The 16,416-nt window shown below is 34.6% G+C and overlaps 1 protein-coding gene across 5 annotated transcripts in view; it reads right to left on the reverse strand.

The window, feature by feature from the left end:
• The window catches only part of LOC150096226 (solute carrier family 35 member F1-like), a 593,479-nt gene that overhangs the window by 307,940 nt on the left and 269,123 nt on the right, over positions 1-16,416 (reverse strand). The gene's annotated exons all lie outside the window — the stretch shown is intronic.

Here is a 16,416-nt window from a genome sequence, read left to right on the forward strand (position 1 = left end):
AAAATGTTCCAAATCAACTTTTCGCAAAAATCACAAACTTCTAGAAAGAACTGGGCGATGGACTGAGTCCTTGACTCTTTATCCCGTCATCTGAATGAAGAGAATCTGTGTGGATTGAGCTAAAAGCTCTAGTCATATCTGAGTAACAGCAATAACTGAGCCTCAGTTAAAACTTCATTGGCTACAGCATTGCCATATATTAAGGTAAAGCCGTCTCTAAAAATTCGGACGATCCCTAGGCCACTCAATCGTGGGCGAAAGACCGTACATCTCAGCGTTGCCTCCACTCAGTGATGGCCTTCAACCCACACACCGCCACCGAGCAGAACCGCTCATATTCCGAAGAAAAGCATTCACCGACAAAGCCCCTCAGCGGGCAGTGTGGGAGAACACTTTTCCCCGGAGACTCAAATTGCTCCCTTAAGGCAAAAACCTTAAGAGAGCGAACTCAAAACTCTCGAATCTCAGGACCCCAGGGGGGGGGGGGGTAACAGCAACAGCCGAACCTCAGTTAAACTTCATTGGTACAGCATTGTCATCCATTACCCTACAAGGGTATTAATCACCGCATCTCACGGTCGATAATTCCTGTCTCCAAACAAACTTCGCAAGACGTTGCTGACTATAAGGGTGAAGCAAAATGCTTTTATAATCCCTGCTATCTGATAAGGATTGCTGTGTGAGGAAAGGTTTATGAGCTAAGTGCTCTGCCTGAGTAGGTGCGATTTAAAGATCTTCATTTGGAAGTAGGATGGCCTTGGGTCTCCTATATTTGGAGAAGTCTGTTTCATCATAATTTGCTGCTTATTGCACTAATTCATTTGGATGTGAAGAGTATGCTGAGAAGAACTTTACTGCCGAAGACTGCAGGAAAGAGTAGATGTAGGGGTTATTTGTATCCCGGTGGAGTTGAACATTTCTGACATACCATGGTGCGTTTCAGATCATGGGGTGACATTTGTTTTGCACTCTCTGTAGTTTGAGGATATTTGTACTTGAGGTGTGGCTCCAGGCTGGGGATGCATAAGTAATAATGGGTCGAATCATCAACTGATAAAGAAGCAGTTTTATTTTGGTATCCAGCTTGCTATTCTTATTGATAAGAGGGTAAAGCTGTGCAATGACTCTTGATGCTTTTGTACATGAGGCTTTTATATGTGGACTGAAGGTTAGTTTTCTGTCCAGCAGTACACCCAGATATTTGGCTTCTGCTTTCCAGGGAATCTTGATATTAAATAGGAAGATGTCATTTTTGGAAGATATTACGTTTTTAGTGAAGAACATGGCGATACTCTTCTGAGGGTTTACTTGCAATCTCCATTCCGAGAACCAGTGCTCTAATCTCTGCAGGTTTTCTTGCAGTTTCTTGGTGCCAAGGTGCGGTTTAATAGATCTGGTTAGTATAGCTGTGTCGTCTGCGTATAGGGCAATGATGGATGACATTGGATTGTGCGGAATGTCCGCCATGTAAATCGTGAAAAGTATCGGTGCCAGTGGGGACCCTTGAGGCACTCCTGCCAAGATGCGTCGCTGGGTAGATAATATATCATTTAGTTTGGCTTGCATTCATCTGTCACTAAGAAATTACTTTATAATTTGGACTAGATCTAATGGAATGCCAGTTAAAATCAACTTGAGCAGGAGGATAGCAGCAATAGCCGAACCTCAGTTAGAACTTCATTGGCTTACTGCATTACAATTCATCATCCTTCAAGAGTTTTTCCCCAAACAAATTTAGTTCTTAAAAGAACTGGGCGATGGACTGAGTCCTTGACTCTTTATCCCGTCATCTGAATGAATTAAATCTGTGTGGATGGATTGTTGTTGAGCAAAAAGCTCTAGTCATGGCTGGGTAACGGCAATAGCCGAGCCTCAGTTAAAACTTCATTTGCTACAGCATTGCCATTTGTTACCCTGGAAGTCCTAAAAAGGACTCCCCAAACAAATTAGTCCTTATAAGGACTGGCTTAAAGGAGCGAAGCAAGAATGCTTTTCATATTCCCCGTTATCTGTAGAGGACAGTGTAGGGATAAGGTGCTATTGAGCAATTAAGGCTCTGATCATGGCAGGAGGGTAACAGCAATATAGCCGAGCCTCAGTTAGAACTTCATTGGCTACAGAATTGCCATCCCTTACCCTCCAAGTATATTGGATTGAATGAATCAATCCTATTGACCTCCCAAACAAATTAGTCCTTATCCTTATAAGGACTGGCTTAAAGGGGCGAAGCAATATTGCTTTTCATATTCCCCGTTGTCTGTAGAGGACAGTGTAAGGAGAAGGTGTTATTCAGCTATAAAGCTGTGATCATGGCAAGAGGGTAACAGCAATAGCAGAGCCTCAGTTAGAACTTCATTGGCTACAGCATTGCCATCCATTACCCTCCAAGGGTACCAATTTTAGTCGCCTCGTACGACATGCATTAGCTACATTGGTGCTATTCTTATCCCGGCAACCACACGGGGAGTACGTACTGGTAAAAATTATAATATTATGATATAGAATTTATAAAGGTGTCGGCAGTGTTTTGAGGATTTCAGAAAATATTTTAAGAAATATGAAATAATATTTTATGGATTATAAACTAAATATAACTTACAATATTATTTTTAAGAGAAATAAAAATTACTTCGGTACATCGTGAGAAACTGTAAAAATAGTATGCACGATATCACTGTTCTCCAACTCTTAAATAAAATAACACTTATTTGCATAGAATTATTTATTATATTTTGCATTGTAAATAAAACAGGATGCCACTGATATCCTGGTACAGTGTTTTAACGTAATTATTTTAATTAATTTTTTTGGATTTTGTTTCAGCGCATCCATCCCATGTTTAATTAATTAAAAATCTTTGCTATAAATCTTTGATTTGCATCAATTATAAAGTAATCAAGTGTCTCCAAAAGAAATTACTACAGCACACTTAATAATTTAATATGCATTAGATTAAGGTAGTGAAATTAAAGTACACTAAACATGCTTCAATCTACCTCATAAGTGGCAGATTCAGTAACCCATCCTAAGCGATAGTTTAGGAGAAGAGACAACCCCCAAATCATGTAACACTATTTTCCAATTAAAGTAACGATTACGACATAAAAAACAGGGATTTGATCGTATAAAATTTAATTTAAGTTGATCGCTGCCTGAAGGTCTGTGTGAGCCGATTCACGAACTTGGAAAAATTCTTTAAGTACTTTAAAACATCAGGCTAGCTCTAATAGGAAAAAAATATGTCACTTTTACTTAAAGATGTCAAATATGAAGAGTTTCAAGGCTGTTCCATTGACACTATCGTGTTTTTAAACAGCTCCGCGAGGAAAACAGCAAAATTTATTTGTAGTTGGATAATTTGCTTTAAAACTACACCAGAATGAAGTATGATACGTAATCTGTCATTGCATTGCTTCTTTTCAATTACTAAGCAATTAATCGATATTAATTCGATTGTTTTCTGGATATGAAACTCAACAGCCTGCCGGACTCACACAGTATATATGTTTACTAAATCATGTAAATCGCATAGCAAGCCTCTTCTCAACTTGGCCCTCTATATTATGTCTATATCTATATTATATTATTATTAGGAACACAAGAAATTTCAGTGGTACTGGTAATAATTGTAATATTATGATATGGAATTTTTAAAGGTGTCGGTAGTGTTTCGGGAATTTCAGAAAATATTTTAAGTAATATGAAATAATATATTTCGGATTGTAAATTAAATATAGCTTAAAATATTATTTTTAAGAGAAATAAAAATTACTTTGGTACATCGTGAAAAACGTCTTCTCAAACTAAAACCCTGAGATGAGATGAACGACAATTATTGCCATAAACTATACTTAGAGAACGCATGAAAGCGGAGATCCAAAGAAGCAAATAGAATGAAAAAAGAAGTTCGAATGCAGCCACCTGTCTATAACGTGTGGAGAGTACCTGTAGACAAAGGATTGGTAATTATCATCAGCCTAAACAGTGTGCAGAAATTACCGGCTTTTCCAGTATTCGTGTGGGGGGAATGTACTGGGGGGGAGGGTTCTAGGAGCTATCTACGAGAGAGTGGCGGAAGACTGGGACGATAGTGAGGGATCATTTCCTGGGGAAGATAGATATCCAACGTCACAGGACAAAGTGAATTACAAGCGTTTACTGTGCGCTCATTTCAGCGCTATTTCCCCTGATGTTTCGGCAACGGTATGTTAATTACATCTCCGTCATCATCTGGCGAGTCGATAAATTCCATGCACTCTTAAGTAATGTTAATCAACATCCCACGGTCTGCGATGACAAAAGTCAATGTGAATCTTCTTGATTATGTGAACAAGGAATCTAAAGGGAATCATCGTTATGATTTACTAAGCTTTCCCTCCCCCCCCTTTCATCCTTTACGAAATAAAACAATAAAAATTAAATGCGCATCACAAAAATCACTATGTGGATTTATTTCGTAGATTATAATTAAAATTAAAAATAGTATTCATTTTTGTCTAAGAAACAGAACATCAAACATTATTTGAACAATAAAATACAAACAGATATAATAATTTGCTGTTGTTGCTAAGCTTCTATCGTCTGCAGATCGCATCAACAATGTTTGTATTTAAGTTGCATTGTTGGAAATTTGAATAAAATACGATAGTTATTCAACAATGAAATGTACATTCAGTTGAAGTTTTTAATATCCATTGTTAGATAAGCCTACGATGTCCAACAATGAAACTCGAACTTGTTCAAGTCTCGTTGTTAGATATCATCAACAATCACGTGATATCGTTTGTCAGAACTTGAAACACCCTGCATTAGAAGCGTAATGAAAATGAAAAGTATACTTCTGAAATAAATAAAACAGCCAAATGAATCCATTGGATAGAATAACTGTTGAATGAGCATAATTAAAATTACATGAAAGTACTTGAGCTCATACTAAGCAATGCGAATAATTATCTTTTACACATTAACAGAATATATAAACCTGTTTACTTACAAAGACGCAATTCTTTTTGTTTACAGAAAGAGAAATTAAAAGTCTAATTGTATCCATCTTACGTTTCAACAAAATAATATCCAAGACTCATATGTTAAAGCGTGATGTGCATACGAATATATTAAGAGTGGCACAAATTTCTATTTTAACAGATTTTCATCGTTATTTATTACTTTATGAAGACTCCATATTTAATATATTAATTTTTCGTTTTATATAGAGTTGGGTATGCGCAGGTATTTTATTTTATTAATTCATTCTGCCTATCTATAGCTTTAAATCTCTTCTATATATATAGGAATCGCAAAATTTATAATTTATAAAATTTATAGAGTGCATAAATATCTGATGAATAAAACCTGCAGAAACAAACAACGTTTATTCAACATACCACTAAAGTTTTAGTCGTACATGTAAGACGCATAAACATTTGTAATTTTCTTTATTCGTCTCATATTGTAGAGTTGGACAGCACAGACCCTGCCTGCTGAAACTCTCTCTCTCGGCCACTGACTTTAGCCATCCATCTCTGTCAGCTAGACCGTGCTTCTTATCCCTGCCGTCTAGGACACCCGTACTGTCACTCCAGTTTCCGCCATAGGCGACATCACCACCACCTAGCGTTGTCGTAGGCTTGAGTTGCTGCACGGAAAAAGCCGCGAGCGGAGAGAGAAGTACTCTTTTTTTTATTTCTGATCTCTCTAGTTCGTGTGTTCTTTCTTTTCTTGCGGAGGAATCAAAGTAAACCGGTTATAAAGATTTGGACCAAGTGATTTATGTCAAAGAATATAATGGTAACATGAAAGAAGACTTGGTGTTATTGTAGCCAGACAAATTTTCAGGAATATTTGCTTGACCTTTCTTCTGCACATTTGGTTCTATGGGACTTCTGATAGTTTTGGCTTCCATAAATACGATTTTGTTTTCGGAAGAAGGTATTTATTAGTACTAAAAGCATAACTAGAAAATTCGAACAACGAATCTGCACGAAATATCATTGTTGCAAGAAATTTACAACGAACCTGAATGACGTATCATTGTTGCAAGAAATTTACAATGAACATATCGTTGTTGCAAGAAATTTACAACGAACCTGAATGAAATATTATTGTCATTGTTACAAAAAATTAATCCTGTCTGAAATGCAATTTTTATCATCTGCGAAAATAATATCTTTTTTACGTAATTTTAAGGAAGACCTTATAGAAAGGAAGAAACTTATACTCTTCTTCTTAGTATGCAAGTATCTAAAGAATTTAACAATTTAAAATGCAAACTAAAATACAAATCAAAGAGTAAATATACACGACTTTCTTAATTTCGATACATAACCAATATAATAAGATCACTCTATAATAACGTTAACATGTCGTATATTTCACATAGGAAGAATACCTCATTGTGAAATATAATAAACACTTTTGCTGTATTTTAACTTTTTTATAAGTTAAAATTATTATTAGCTATTCTTAAAACATTTAAATGCAATTCAATGATAACAGATACCACTGAAGTGTCACCCTAATAAGAAAAAATATATTTTCGCTACTTATCTGGAGAAAAAAAAAATCCTAAAAGTCGTATTGAACTAACAAAATAAATTTATGTCGAATGAAATAAATTTGAATGATAGGATATACAGTAAAAGTTTCAAACAGAAGATCCTGGCTCATGTAAAATTATAATATAATAGAAAGTAGAGAGTCTGTAGCTCAGTTGGTTTCGAAGGCCTGGGTTGAAATCTTGTTTATGACCCCTAACTAATATTTGGAATGACGGACCCAAAATTATAAATAAATAAAAAGTATATAAAATAGTTAAAAATTAAATATTATATTATAGCTTAAATTATATGTAGCTAAATCATATATAAATAAAAACAAAATCTCTATAAAATGGATATAAAGAAATATGTGGAATAAATGTGTTATAAAAAAATAATAAAATTCAGAAAAATACGAATCAATTAAAAATAAAATATAAATTATTCGTCATTAATTAAAAAAGTATATATTAAACGCGGATAAATATAACACAATCGCAATTTATTTTGTTAAAAAACTGTATTTCTTTAACATTCGTCAGTGCATAGATCAAGATAAAAGAATTCATCTAAACAACCCGCTGTTTTGTTTCATATATTCTGCAAGCACTTGAATGGAAATAAGAAGCTTGTGCTGCTACGAAGAATGTAAAACAACAGTCGGGTAAAAATCTTCTAACGAAGTGCAAGACAGTGTCGCTAGCATAAAGAAAAATATGGCATCAGTTATTCTATTTCATGGCCTTTAGACGCAGCTGAAAAATTGAATAGTCAACTAGAGAAAATGCTTAGTGGATGTTTGCGCATGCGTGGCTAGTAAACAGCATCTAGTGAATAACGCAGAAACTGAGGAATCGTCTGGCTGGCTGGCTGGAGAAAAATCTACAACGTCATTGCACGTGGTAGTGGGTAGAATAACAAAATGCGGTAAATGGTAACACTGCTTTAAAGGCAATGAATGAATGACTTTGGAAGCAGAAAACCATGGAAATTGTAGTTTAGTATGGAAGGTTGGATGCCACCTTTATGGCCCTGGCGAGACAGCTAGCAGCAGAGTACAACATCGTTACACATAGCGATAGATTCTTACAATCTCTGTAGCGTCATTAGGGAAAGATATACTCTTATTCAACTAAATTAAAGAATTTGAAAATGGTGAGGTGAACGCGATAGTTAAAGAAGAAATTCGGTTTGCGATCCGCATTGGAAACATTATTATAATAAGAAGTGTAATAAAATATTATTTTTTTTCTTTCTTATAAAGAAGGGAATTAGGTACGTGTTTTAACGCATTACCAAACCTGCAAGTGTCTTAATTATAAGTGTTATCGAAACAAAGAAACCAGAGGAATTCTTAATTATCTTACGGCCGAAGTGAGACACCATGAGAACGTCTTAATTAGCCTTCTCTAATTAACCTAGGAGTTAGCCTGATTCTTAATTCACTTGGGAATTTCATTATTAGCCTGTAGAAAAGGAACCGCTTGGTTTGTACAGAAATGAGCAACGCTCAGACATTTATTAGCTCGCCGTAACACTCTTAATAACCAAGGATAATTTCTTAATATTCTCTCGGAAATTAAATCAAAAATGCGTACATCTAATAATTGTGCTCACTACTCTTCAGAGGTCTCGGAATAACCTGACGAGAATCTCTAGGATTTATTAGCTATCCTCACCAACCTAATTCGCTAAATGAATGCAATTAGTTAAAAGTAAAACCTCTTAAGGTTATCATTCCGAAATATTCATTTTATTTTATGGAAATTAGAATATTATATCTCAAAGTATATTAATTTAATCACATTTTTTAAATGAACTAAAAAACGGCAATTTCTCAAGTAAGAAAGAGGATGTAACTTCTCTGCAACCAAAAAAAGGTGATGCAACTAAAAAGGGAACTAGAATACAATATGTATCTTTATGCAACTAAAACGGATCAACTAGTAAATAATATGCAACTTTATGCAACTAGAAAACAATACGCAACTTTTTTCTTCCAAGTAGAGAACAATATGCAACTTTTGTTGCAACTAGGAAACGGTAAGAATGCAACTTCTTTTTTTTAATTAAAAATAGCCAACAGAAAAGACTACAGAATAATATCCAGCGTGCATACGCACACTAAAAAATGGGTTGCAACTTCTCAAGTAGGAAAAAAGATCTAACTTCTCTTCAAGTAAGAACACACACACACACACACAGAAGAGAGAGAGAGAGAGAGAAAGAGAAATAATTACGCAAATAGGACCCCATCTCTGAATTCGTCGTTCCCAGCCTTTTTTTTTTAATATTTCTATTTAATTTAAAAGAACCTTTATCAAACACCATTTCTATGTTTCTTTTAATACAGAATTTAATACCAAAACTACTATACACAGAATGTACGTAGACAGGTAACAGCTACGAATGTTTTATTTATGAAAGACTCGTGCAAGTTAATTATATGCATGATAGCGTTCTGCAGATACGTTTTTTTTTTTTTTTAAATGAAGGAAGTTATGAATAACGTTTCTCTTATGCTGTCGCCGGAGCAGAAACTGAAGATAAATAAAGAATATTTTCGTGTGGGCTCTACATGCTTGGTGAAGATTACACGAGTGTGCGCACAAACGGTCTATGCCGTGTCGTAATTCACCCAGCGAGAGAAATCAATAAGGATAAAAACAAGCATCTTGTGTCTGACAAAACAGAAAACACAAACCATGCACGTACTGAGGGGCTCGTGAATTGCGAGGAAATTTGAGAAGTGATTAGCCCTCCTCGATGCAACAGCCATCTAAATTACTGCTCAGGACGGGTCCCATAATTCCTCCTTTATAGCCATTTCTTGGGTTATTTCTAGGGCAATTTCCTACACAAAAACACCCTCTATATTATCGGAGAGGTAAATAACCTAACAGGAGTTTACAGAATAGGATGTTTTATGCACGTGCTGTTTCTGCCGGAAAATGATGACGTAATTTTTCTAGTGATGAATGATTCGATTTGTGTTTTTGAAGCAGCAGATTTTAAATTTAAAAAAAATACTCTAAATATCACTAAAAATTGTGTTGTTTTGGAAAACTGTTAGAAACATCTCATAATTATTGTATTTTAAGCGCAATAACAATGAGGTCTTTTAGGAATATTCCAAAGCTTTTTTTTTGTTTTGGTTTTCTCTACTGTGTGAAAATGTACGGATTCATAATATAATAAAACACATGCATAATAATAAACAAATAGAAATAATATATTAAATTAATGTTGCAACAGTTATGGTAAAACTCCATCACAAATTCTACAGTTACCCCTGTAAAGAGTGCTTTTCCTCATGACACAGCTATGCAACGGGGAAACTTTTTTACAGTAAATTAAGTAGATATTTACTTAACCTTCTTCAATTACAATATGAAAAAAAAAAAAGCTCTTACTAAAAATGCTGAAGATTAGTCTCCAACTATTGCAGTATCTCAAAAGAAAAGAAACTCGTAAAGGTGTAAAAAACGAGCTAATATTTCTAGAGAATAGTTCAGTAGAAGAACTTATTACGATCGTAAGTCTATTTATACGCGCTTGGTAAAATGTAAAGAAAAAGAAGAAAAACTGATTTTTTTTTGCGTATTATCAAACAAAGATCATTCTTTTCTTTCAAACTATATTGCTCACGGCACCACTCTCAAACTAGAAGCAATGTTGCACAGAGGGAATTGGGATTTTCTGTTGAATTTCAAGCGATTGTGTTCACTAAAGCAACTCATTATGTTTTTATTCTTCTCCGTATCTACAGCATTTAATCTATCTATTATGTCCTCCCCCTACACACACTGGCAATAATGTCAATCATATATAATTATCAGTCAGTGGTTAACAAAACTTGATTTTGATGAATAATTCGTACAGTTCTTGCCGATATATACATTTGTGCATTGCAGTGAACGTATTTTTACAGGGGATATTCAGCTGTTATTTGCTTTGGTCTGTCTGCATTAGTGTTCGATGCGATGCCATTTTGAAAGGTCTGAAAAGTAAAATAAGGTTAGGCTGTGACAGAGTGTCGCTAAGAGAATTATACGTCCATCGTTCGATCTGTGTGATAGACAACAGAAAGACGTAACTTAATCACCTGCTAGCTACATTTACCTAGCAAACTTGGCAAAAGAGTGTCAAAATGTCTTTGCTTCGGTGTGACGAGATTTCTACGATACGTTAATAACGAGACTGTGTGTGTCTTGACACTTTCTGTCACTCGTAATGGTTCCGAAGACGCAATTCTGCCTTCGCTCAATGGGAAATCCAAGAACGAACTACGAAAATGGAAATTTGCGCTAAAAGCACTTCAAAGACATTTTAATATTAAAAAAAAAACAAAAAAAACGCAGCCTCTTTCTGTGTCTATAATGAGAAGCTGTTAAAAAGTAACACGCCGTATTATGAAAATTAACTTCTTGGAGTATGAGAAATTTCTCCGAAACGGCTAAGATATAAAGCATAATCTATGCCGCTGTCATCTCTCTCCCCGTTTCCACCCTCCCTCCATGCTAAAAGGTTTGTAATGACAAATTAATTTAATTTACTACTTGTGCATTCTCTTTCGTCGTCTGGTCAGAAATTGCAACTTTAGTTAAAGAAGTACTAGGCTATATCCTTAACTACGTAGCATTTTCTTCTTTCTTAGATGGTGGAAAAGCTGCTTAAGTTATGTGAAACACCCGCATTGAAAATCACGTTTTTTTTTTTTCCTATGTCAAGAAAAGCATGGCATTAGTTTGTCAGATTTGCATTTTATTATCCCAGCGGTGGTTGCTGGAGCATGTAAAAAGATAAAAGGAAAGAAAATTCGAGACAATGAAAGAGTATTTCAAATGTGGTGATAGACATTTTAAGAATTTAATCTACCGATCGATTTCCTTTCTGTTTTAACTAGTAAATAAATCTATATTAATCTATAAAAAGAGTGGCTTTCTTCTTCTGTTATTTATTTTCGAGGGTATGATCGATCTAGCGTTGCAGGAGACAAAATTCAAACATAATGAATTACACTTGAATTATTATTATTGTTATTATTAAATAAGATAGATTCATAAGTTGGGACTAAAATATTATAAAATAATAACTAGTTAACTTTTGTAAAGCGATGATCAGCCAGTATCCAACCTCAGCTGTCACTAATAGAGTTCATGGCTATTTCATGATTTTCAACATATCGAAGAGAGAAAGAGACAGAGAGTGGAAGACAACTGATGCCATCTTGTGTTCCTAAACCAAATCCTAATGCTCGTATTGTGGTCTCTGTAATAGTGTGAGCTCTATTGATTTTTACAGGATGCCGGGTTAAAACCCAAGTTTCCAGAAGGGGGAAAACTCCTAGTTGTGAAAGAAAAACTAATATTGAACTGGCAGAAAAAGAAAGCCTAAAAATGTTTCTCTAGTCGGACTGAAATAGAACCGATAGGTTTTTCAACTGGCGGTCTAGCATTATGGTAGTCAGAAACTACATTGCCACAAAATTATACATTTCTATACAAACTATACAACCTATTAGTATTATTATTTATAACCTGTATCAGCAACGCCAAGAACTCCAAGATCTAAACACACTAACGACTTATTGTTACAATAATTGTAACATAATAAATAAAAAATGCTAATTATTAAAACCCCAGCACCATCTATACAAATGCACTACAAAGTCGCACATGTCATTATGTTAACAATGATAACACTTGCTCTTCTTCCGAAAACAACATTCGTGACACGCGCTAATTACTTATGTCTTTATGTAGACTGTCACGTTAAATGCGCCACACACATAACAACCTTCGCATCAATGTCACAGAATTCTTTTAAGTAAAAGATATGATAAGAGTTCGTACTAAGAAAATTATCCATTGTAGCATTTATTACAGGGTTCTTACGTTATTAGCTTTGAATACAAATTTCAATTTATTTTATATTCATTTTGTTATTCTTTTAATTCCAGGTTGGTTTCTGTTTATAATCATATTTATTATTTTATTTTCACATAATCGCCTAAAATTCGTTTTTATCAGTAGACAGGTCAAAGAAATGATCGGAATTTAATAAAACAAATAATTATTTTTAGCACCCTCATGGGATTTTTTAAATCTACCATCCACTCGATAGAGTTCTTTGAATGAAGTAAATCTGTCCCGGACATGATAAGTCCTTGCGAAAACAAAGAAATATCGACAATCGAAAATCCACCTCTGAACTGTTTCTGACTGTATTGTATTGAAACAATTATAAGTCTGTTAAGGTTCGGAGCTTTTGTTTATTTAGTCACATGGCTAAGTTGTAACGCAATCATTTTTATTGTTCAACTAGTTCCTGGGTTTAAAAAATTCTCTTTTATTTTCGTTTTAATTATATTGTTATCGACAAGCGTTGTGAAATGTTAAGAATATTTTTAATCTTTTTCGCTGTATAATTGGACTATTATGTTTTGTGTCAAAAACGATTCCAGCTAAATTTTTACGATAATCTGTATAGTTGCAATGCAAGCACTTTTCATTTTGCATAAATAAAACCACATCATCAAGGCATTAATAGAACTAACTGCATTATCTGTCATCAAATTAATTTCTTAACAATCACGCATTGATATTAATTGTCAATAATCAACAATTATTTTATATTAATTGTCATAAAAATGAACAATCAACAATGACAAGTAGCAATAATAATCACTATGGCAACATAACCGTATATTTCTAAGTAGGTAAACGAATCAACCGTACATCAATTATAAGAGTGAATATTATATCACTTACTCTCTCCTCATAACATTTATCTAAAACTATCAAATTATTTCGAATTCTTTGCTGAAGTCCATTCCATATATTCTGAAATGAAATGCAAAATCAAACCCTTGAAATCTTGGAGATTCTCTTTCATGTGATTTCTATCATTGGTAATTAAGAGAACATTAGAGCCTCCGTAGCTCAGTTGGTACAGGGGCGAAGCCGTTTGGTCCTGGGTTCGATTCCCGTCCGTGACGTGAGGAACCTTTAACTGGTCTCTTTACTAAAGGTGAGTTAGTCGGTCTCATACGGAGGGAAGTAGGGGGTTTATTCACCCGAAAACCTGGGTTTTCCGTCCCTCAGAACAGGCAAACCGGTCCCGTGAAAGCACACGGATCTACAATCAAAAATACATACACTTAATCCCTCATTAAGAGGGTTCAACCCGCCCTTCTAAAGGGAGGCAGGAGAAAAAGAAGGGGGGAAACCCTATACGAATAAATAAATATAACATTTTATATGAAAAGTATGATTATTAGATATGTTAATTTACAGTGTTGGCATTTTTGTCTTCAGTGTATGGGCGTGTACAGACTAAGGAACCCCAGAGTATCATTTTGAATGGATTTTACGAATCAGATTTTTTTTTCGTAGGTATCAAGTTTCTTTCTCATTACTTTCTCCGACGTAGTCTATAAGTTTTGCAAATTCATATTACATAGCGAAATGCTATCAGCTTCCGACTGTCAAAAGACTCAGCGGGCTAAATGACTTGGATTCTGGCCAAACCGAGTTTCAAATCAAGGATAATCGTCTTGATTATTCAGAAGAAAAGGCATTAACTTTCGTTCTAAGTTTATTAAAAGAATTTATAAGATCTTTTATAAGAATTCCTTCAACAAATAAGCACGCTAAGATGGATAACAAAACGTATTTGGTTTTAAATACAAGTTTAGAAATCACCTCAATATTTGCGTCATTTAATTGACTCTCTTAAAATCCTTTCCATTCTGAATGAATTAGTCATTAGTGTACTCCATCGTGTAGTTTTACTTCGGGGACACTCTGGTTTCCCAGTTTTACCAGCCGCAAATGTAAATAACACAGTTTAAAAAAAATGAAAAGAAAGTTTGAATTTGGTACTGTTAATTAAGCGAACTTTGCAAGAACTTAGAACAAAAGTCTCAAGGAATTGAACTTTCAGACAATTTTTTTAATGTAAGCGAGTTGTTGGCACCACAGCAAACCCAAGACGATAATTAGCTTGCCGAAAATATTCCATTTTTTTTCAGTAACAGAAGTCGGATGCGAAATAAATGAAGAGGTAATTAAGAAGAGGCAGAGAATATTTACGACTTTTCCATAGAGATACGACATGGACCATTTACCCATCAAACAGAAACTTATCGACTTTTTGGTACGAGGGGGAAGCCGAGATCCGTATAAAAGGAATGACTCCTTCCACCATTGTCACATGGGCAATGTCAATGTGTCAGCAGCAATGAAAGAAAACCATTATACTCGATATATTCTTCAGCAAGAATTTGTTCATTCACACAAGAAGGATTGGAAGAGACACAGACAGCTACAGCTTCTATATTACCTCTTTAATGACTGTGCTGGATGTCAGGAAGAGATAATTAATGACGCCGCATCCTTCTTATCGTCCCTCTGCACCTTCTATTTAACAGTCTTTGACACCAAAGACATTCACACAGGACATACTCGCTTGAGTATGGAAGAAAAAAACCCCACCTCGCTATCTGTTTTACATACATAAATCTTGGTCCTTTTCTACTGAAACAACCCTCTTCGTCGGTAATGGTGCAGATAACGGGGCATTACAAAAGAATGAGTGACCGTTTTCCACTAAAATCTTATCGTCACACGAATATTTCAACATATAATGGTAAAATTAGCCTAAGACGACAGCGGAACAACACCCTACAACAGTGACAGTCTAAGGATAGGAACTTAGTTCAACTAGATATGCGATTGTTCCTTGAAGCATTTTGTTTAAATTTATTTGTTTCTGCAACTTTTCTCTTCTCTCTCTCTCTCTCTCTCCCCATACCTTTTTACTAGCAATACTTCCATTCTCGATATACCATTGATAGTATGGCAAACTACCATCACAAATGCATCCATACATTTAAAATCCTTATATCTTTTATTTTATCTTGATGACCACAGACAAAAACCATTTTACTGGTGTAATCTACGTTCGATGTGCTTTACAGTGACGTGTTTCTGCAGTGATCCTGCTAATCTGCAAATATTTTATACATCTTGTAGATTATTGTTTGGTGATAAATTCACTTTCCTTTCTACAAAGGTTCTAGAAAGTTATCAGAAACTTTGATTCTACAATAACTACGCTATTCTTGCTTCTGCTATTCTACAATAACTTCCCTATTCTTTCTTGATTTTGCTATTCTACAATAATTTCCTATTCTTCATGCATTTGCTCTTCTACAATAACTTTCGTTATTCTTCATATGTTTGCTGTCTACAATACATTTGCCATTCTTCATGCATTTGCTGTTTTTAATAACTTCTCTATTCTTTTTTGCTTTCTATTCTACAATAACCTCGCTATTCTACAGTACTTGTGCTATTCTTTCAAGTTTTTGCTGTTGTACTTCTTTCTTAATCCTCCTCTTTTACCTTTAAAGGAGGTGGGATAGGGTGGTTAACCCTATTCCTCGTTAATTAATAACTAATAAATTAATAATAAATAAATGAATTAATAACTTCGCTATTCTTTCATGTTTTTGCCATTCTACAATCAACTACCCTTCCTTAAGATGTTTGTTCATCAATCAAATTGTTTTTCTTTTAGTGTTTGGTTCTTAGCATAAATTCGATCTTCTTTTAGTTTTCGTTTTACATTTTATTCCTCAATCGTTATTCTTTTCTTTTAAGTTTTCGTTTTGTAATCAGTTTGTTCTTCTATTGGTTTCTTTGTTCTAGTATTTTACTATGAATGTGAATTCAGAAATGGCGACGTCTTTTATCACCACATCACAACAATTTGTTCCAAACAAAATTCTTTTGTCGGTGATACGCGATATTTAATGTACTTACAGTTCCTTCATATATAAAATATAAGAAGGAAATCGAAAGGAGAAATCCTG

This window comes from Typopeltis vanoorti, chromosome 19, assembly GCF_054136105.1.
Source record: "Typopeltis vanoorti isolate ZY-2024b chromosome 19, IOZ_Tvanoo_1.0, whole genome shotgun sequence".
Lineage (NCBI taxonomy): Eukaryota > Metazoa > Arthropoda > Arachnida > Uropygi > Thelyphonidae > Typopeltis > Typopeltis vanoorti.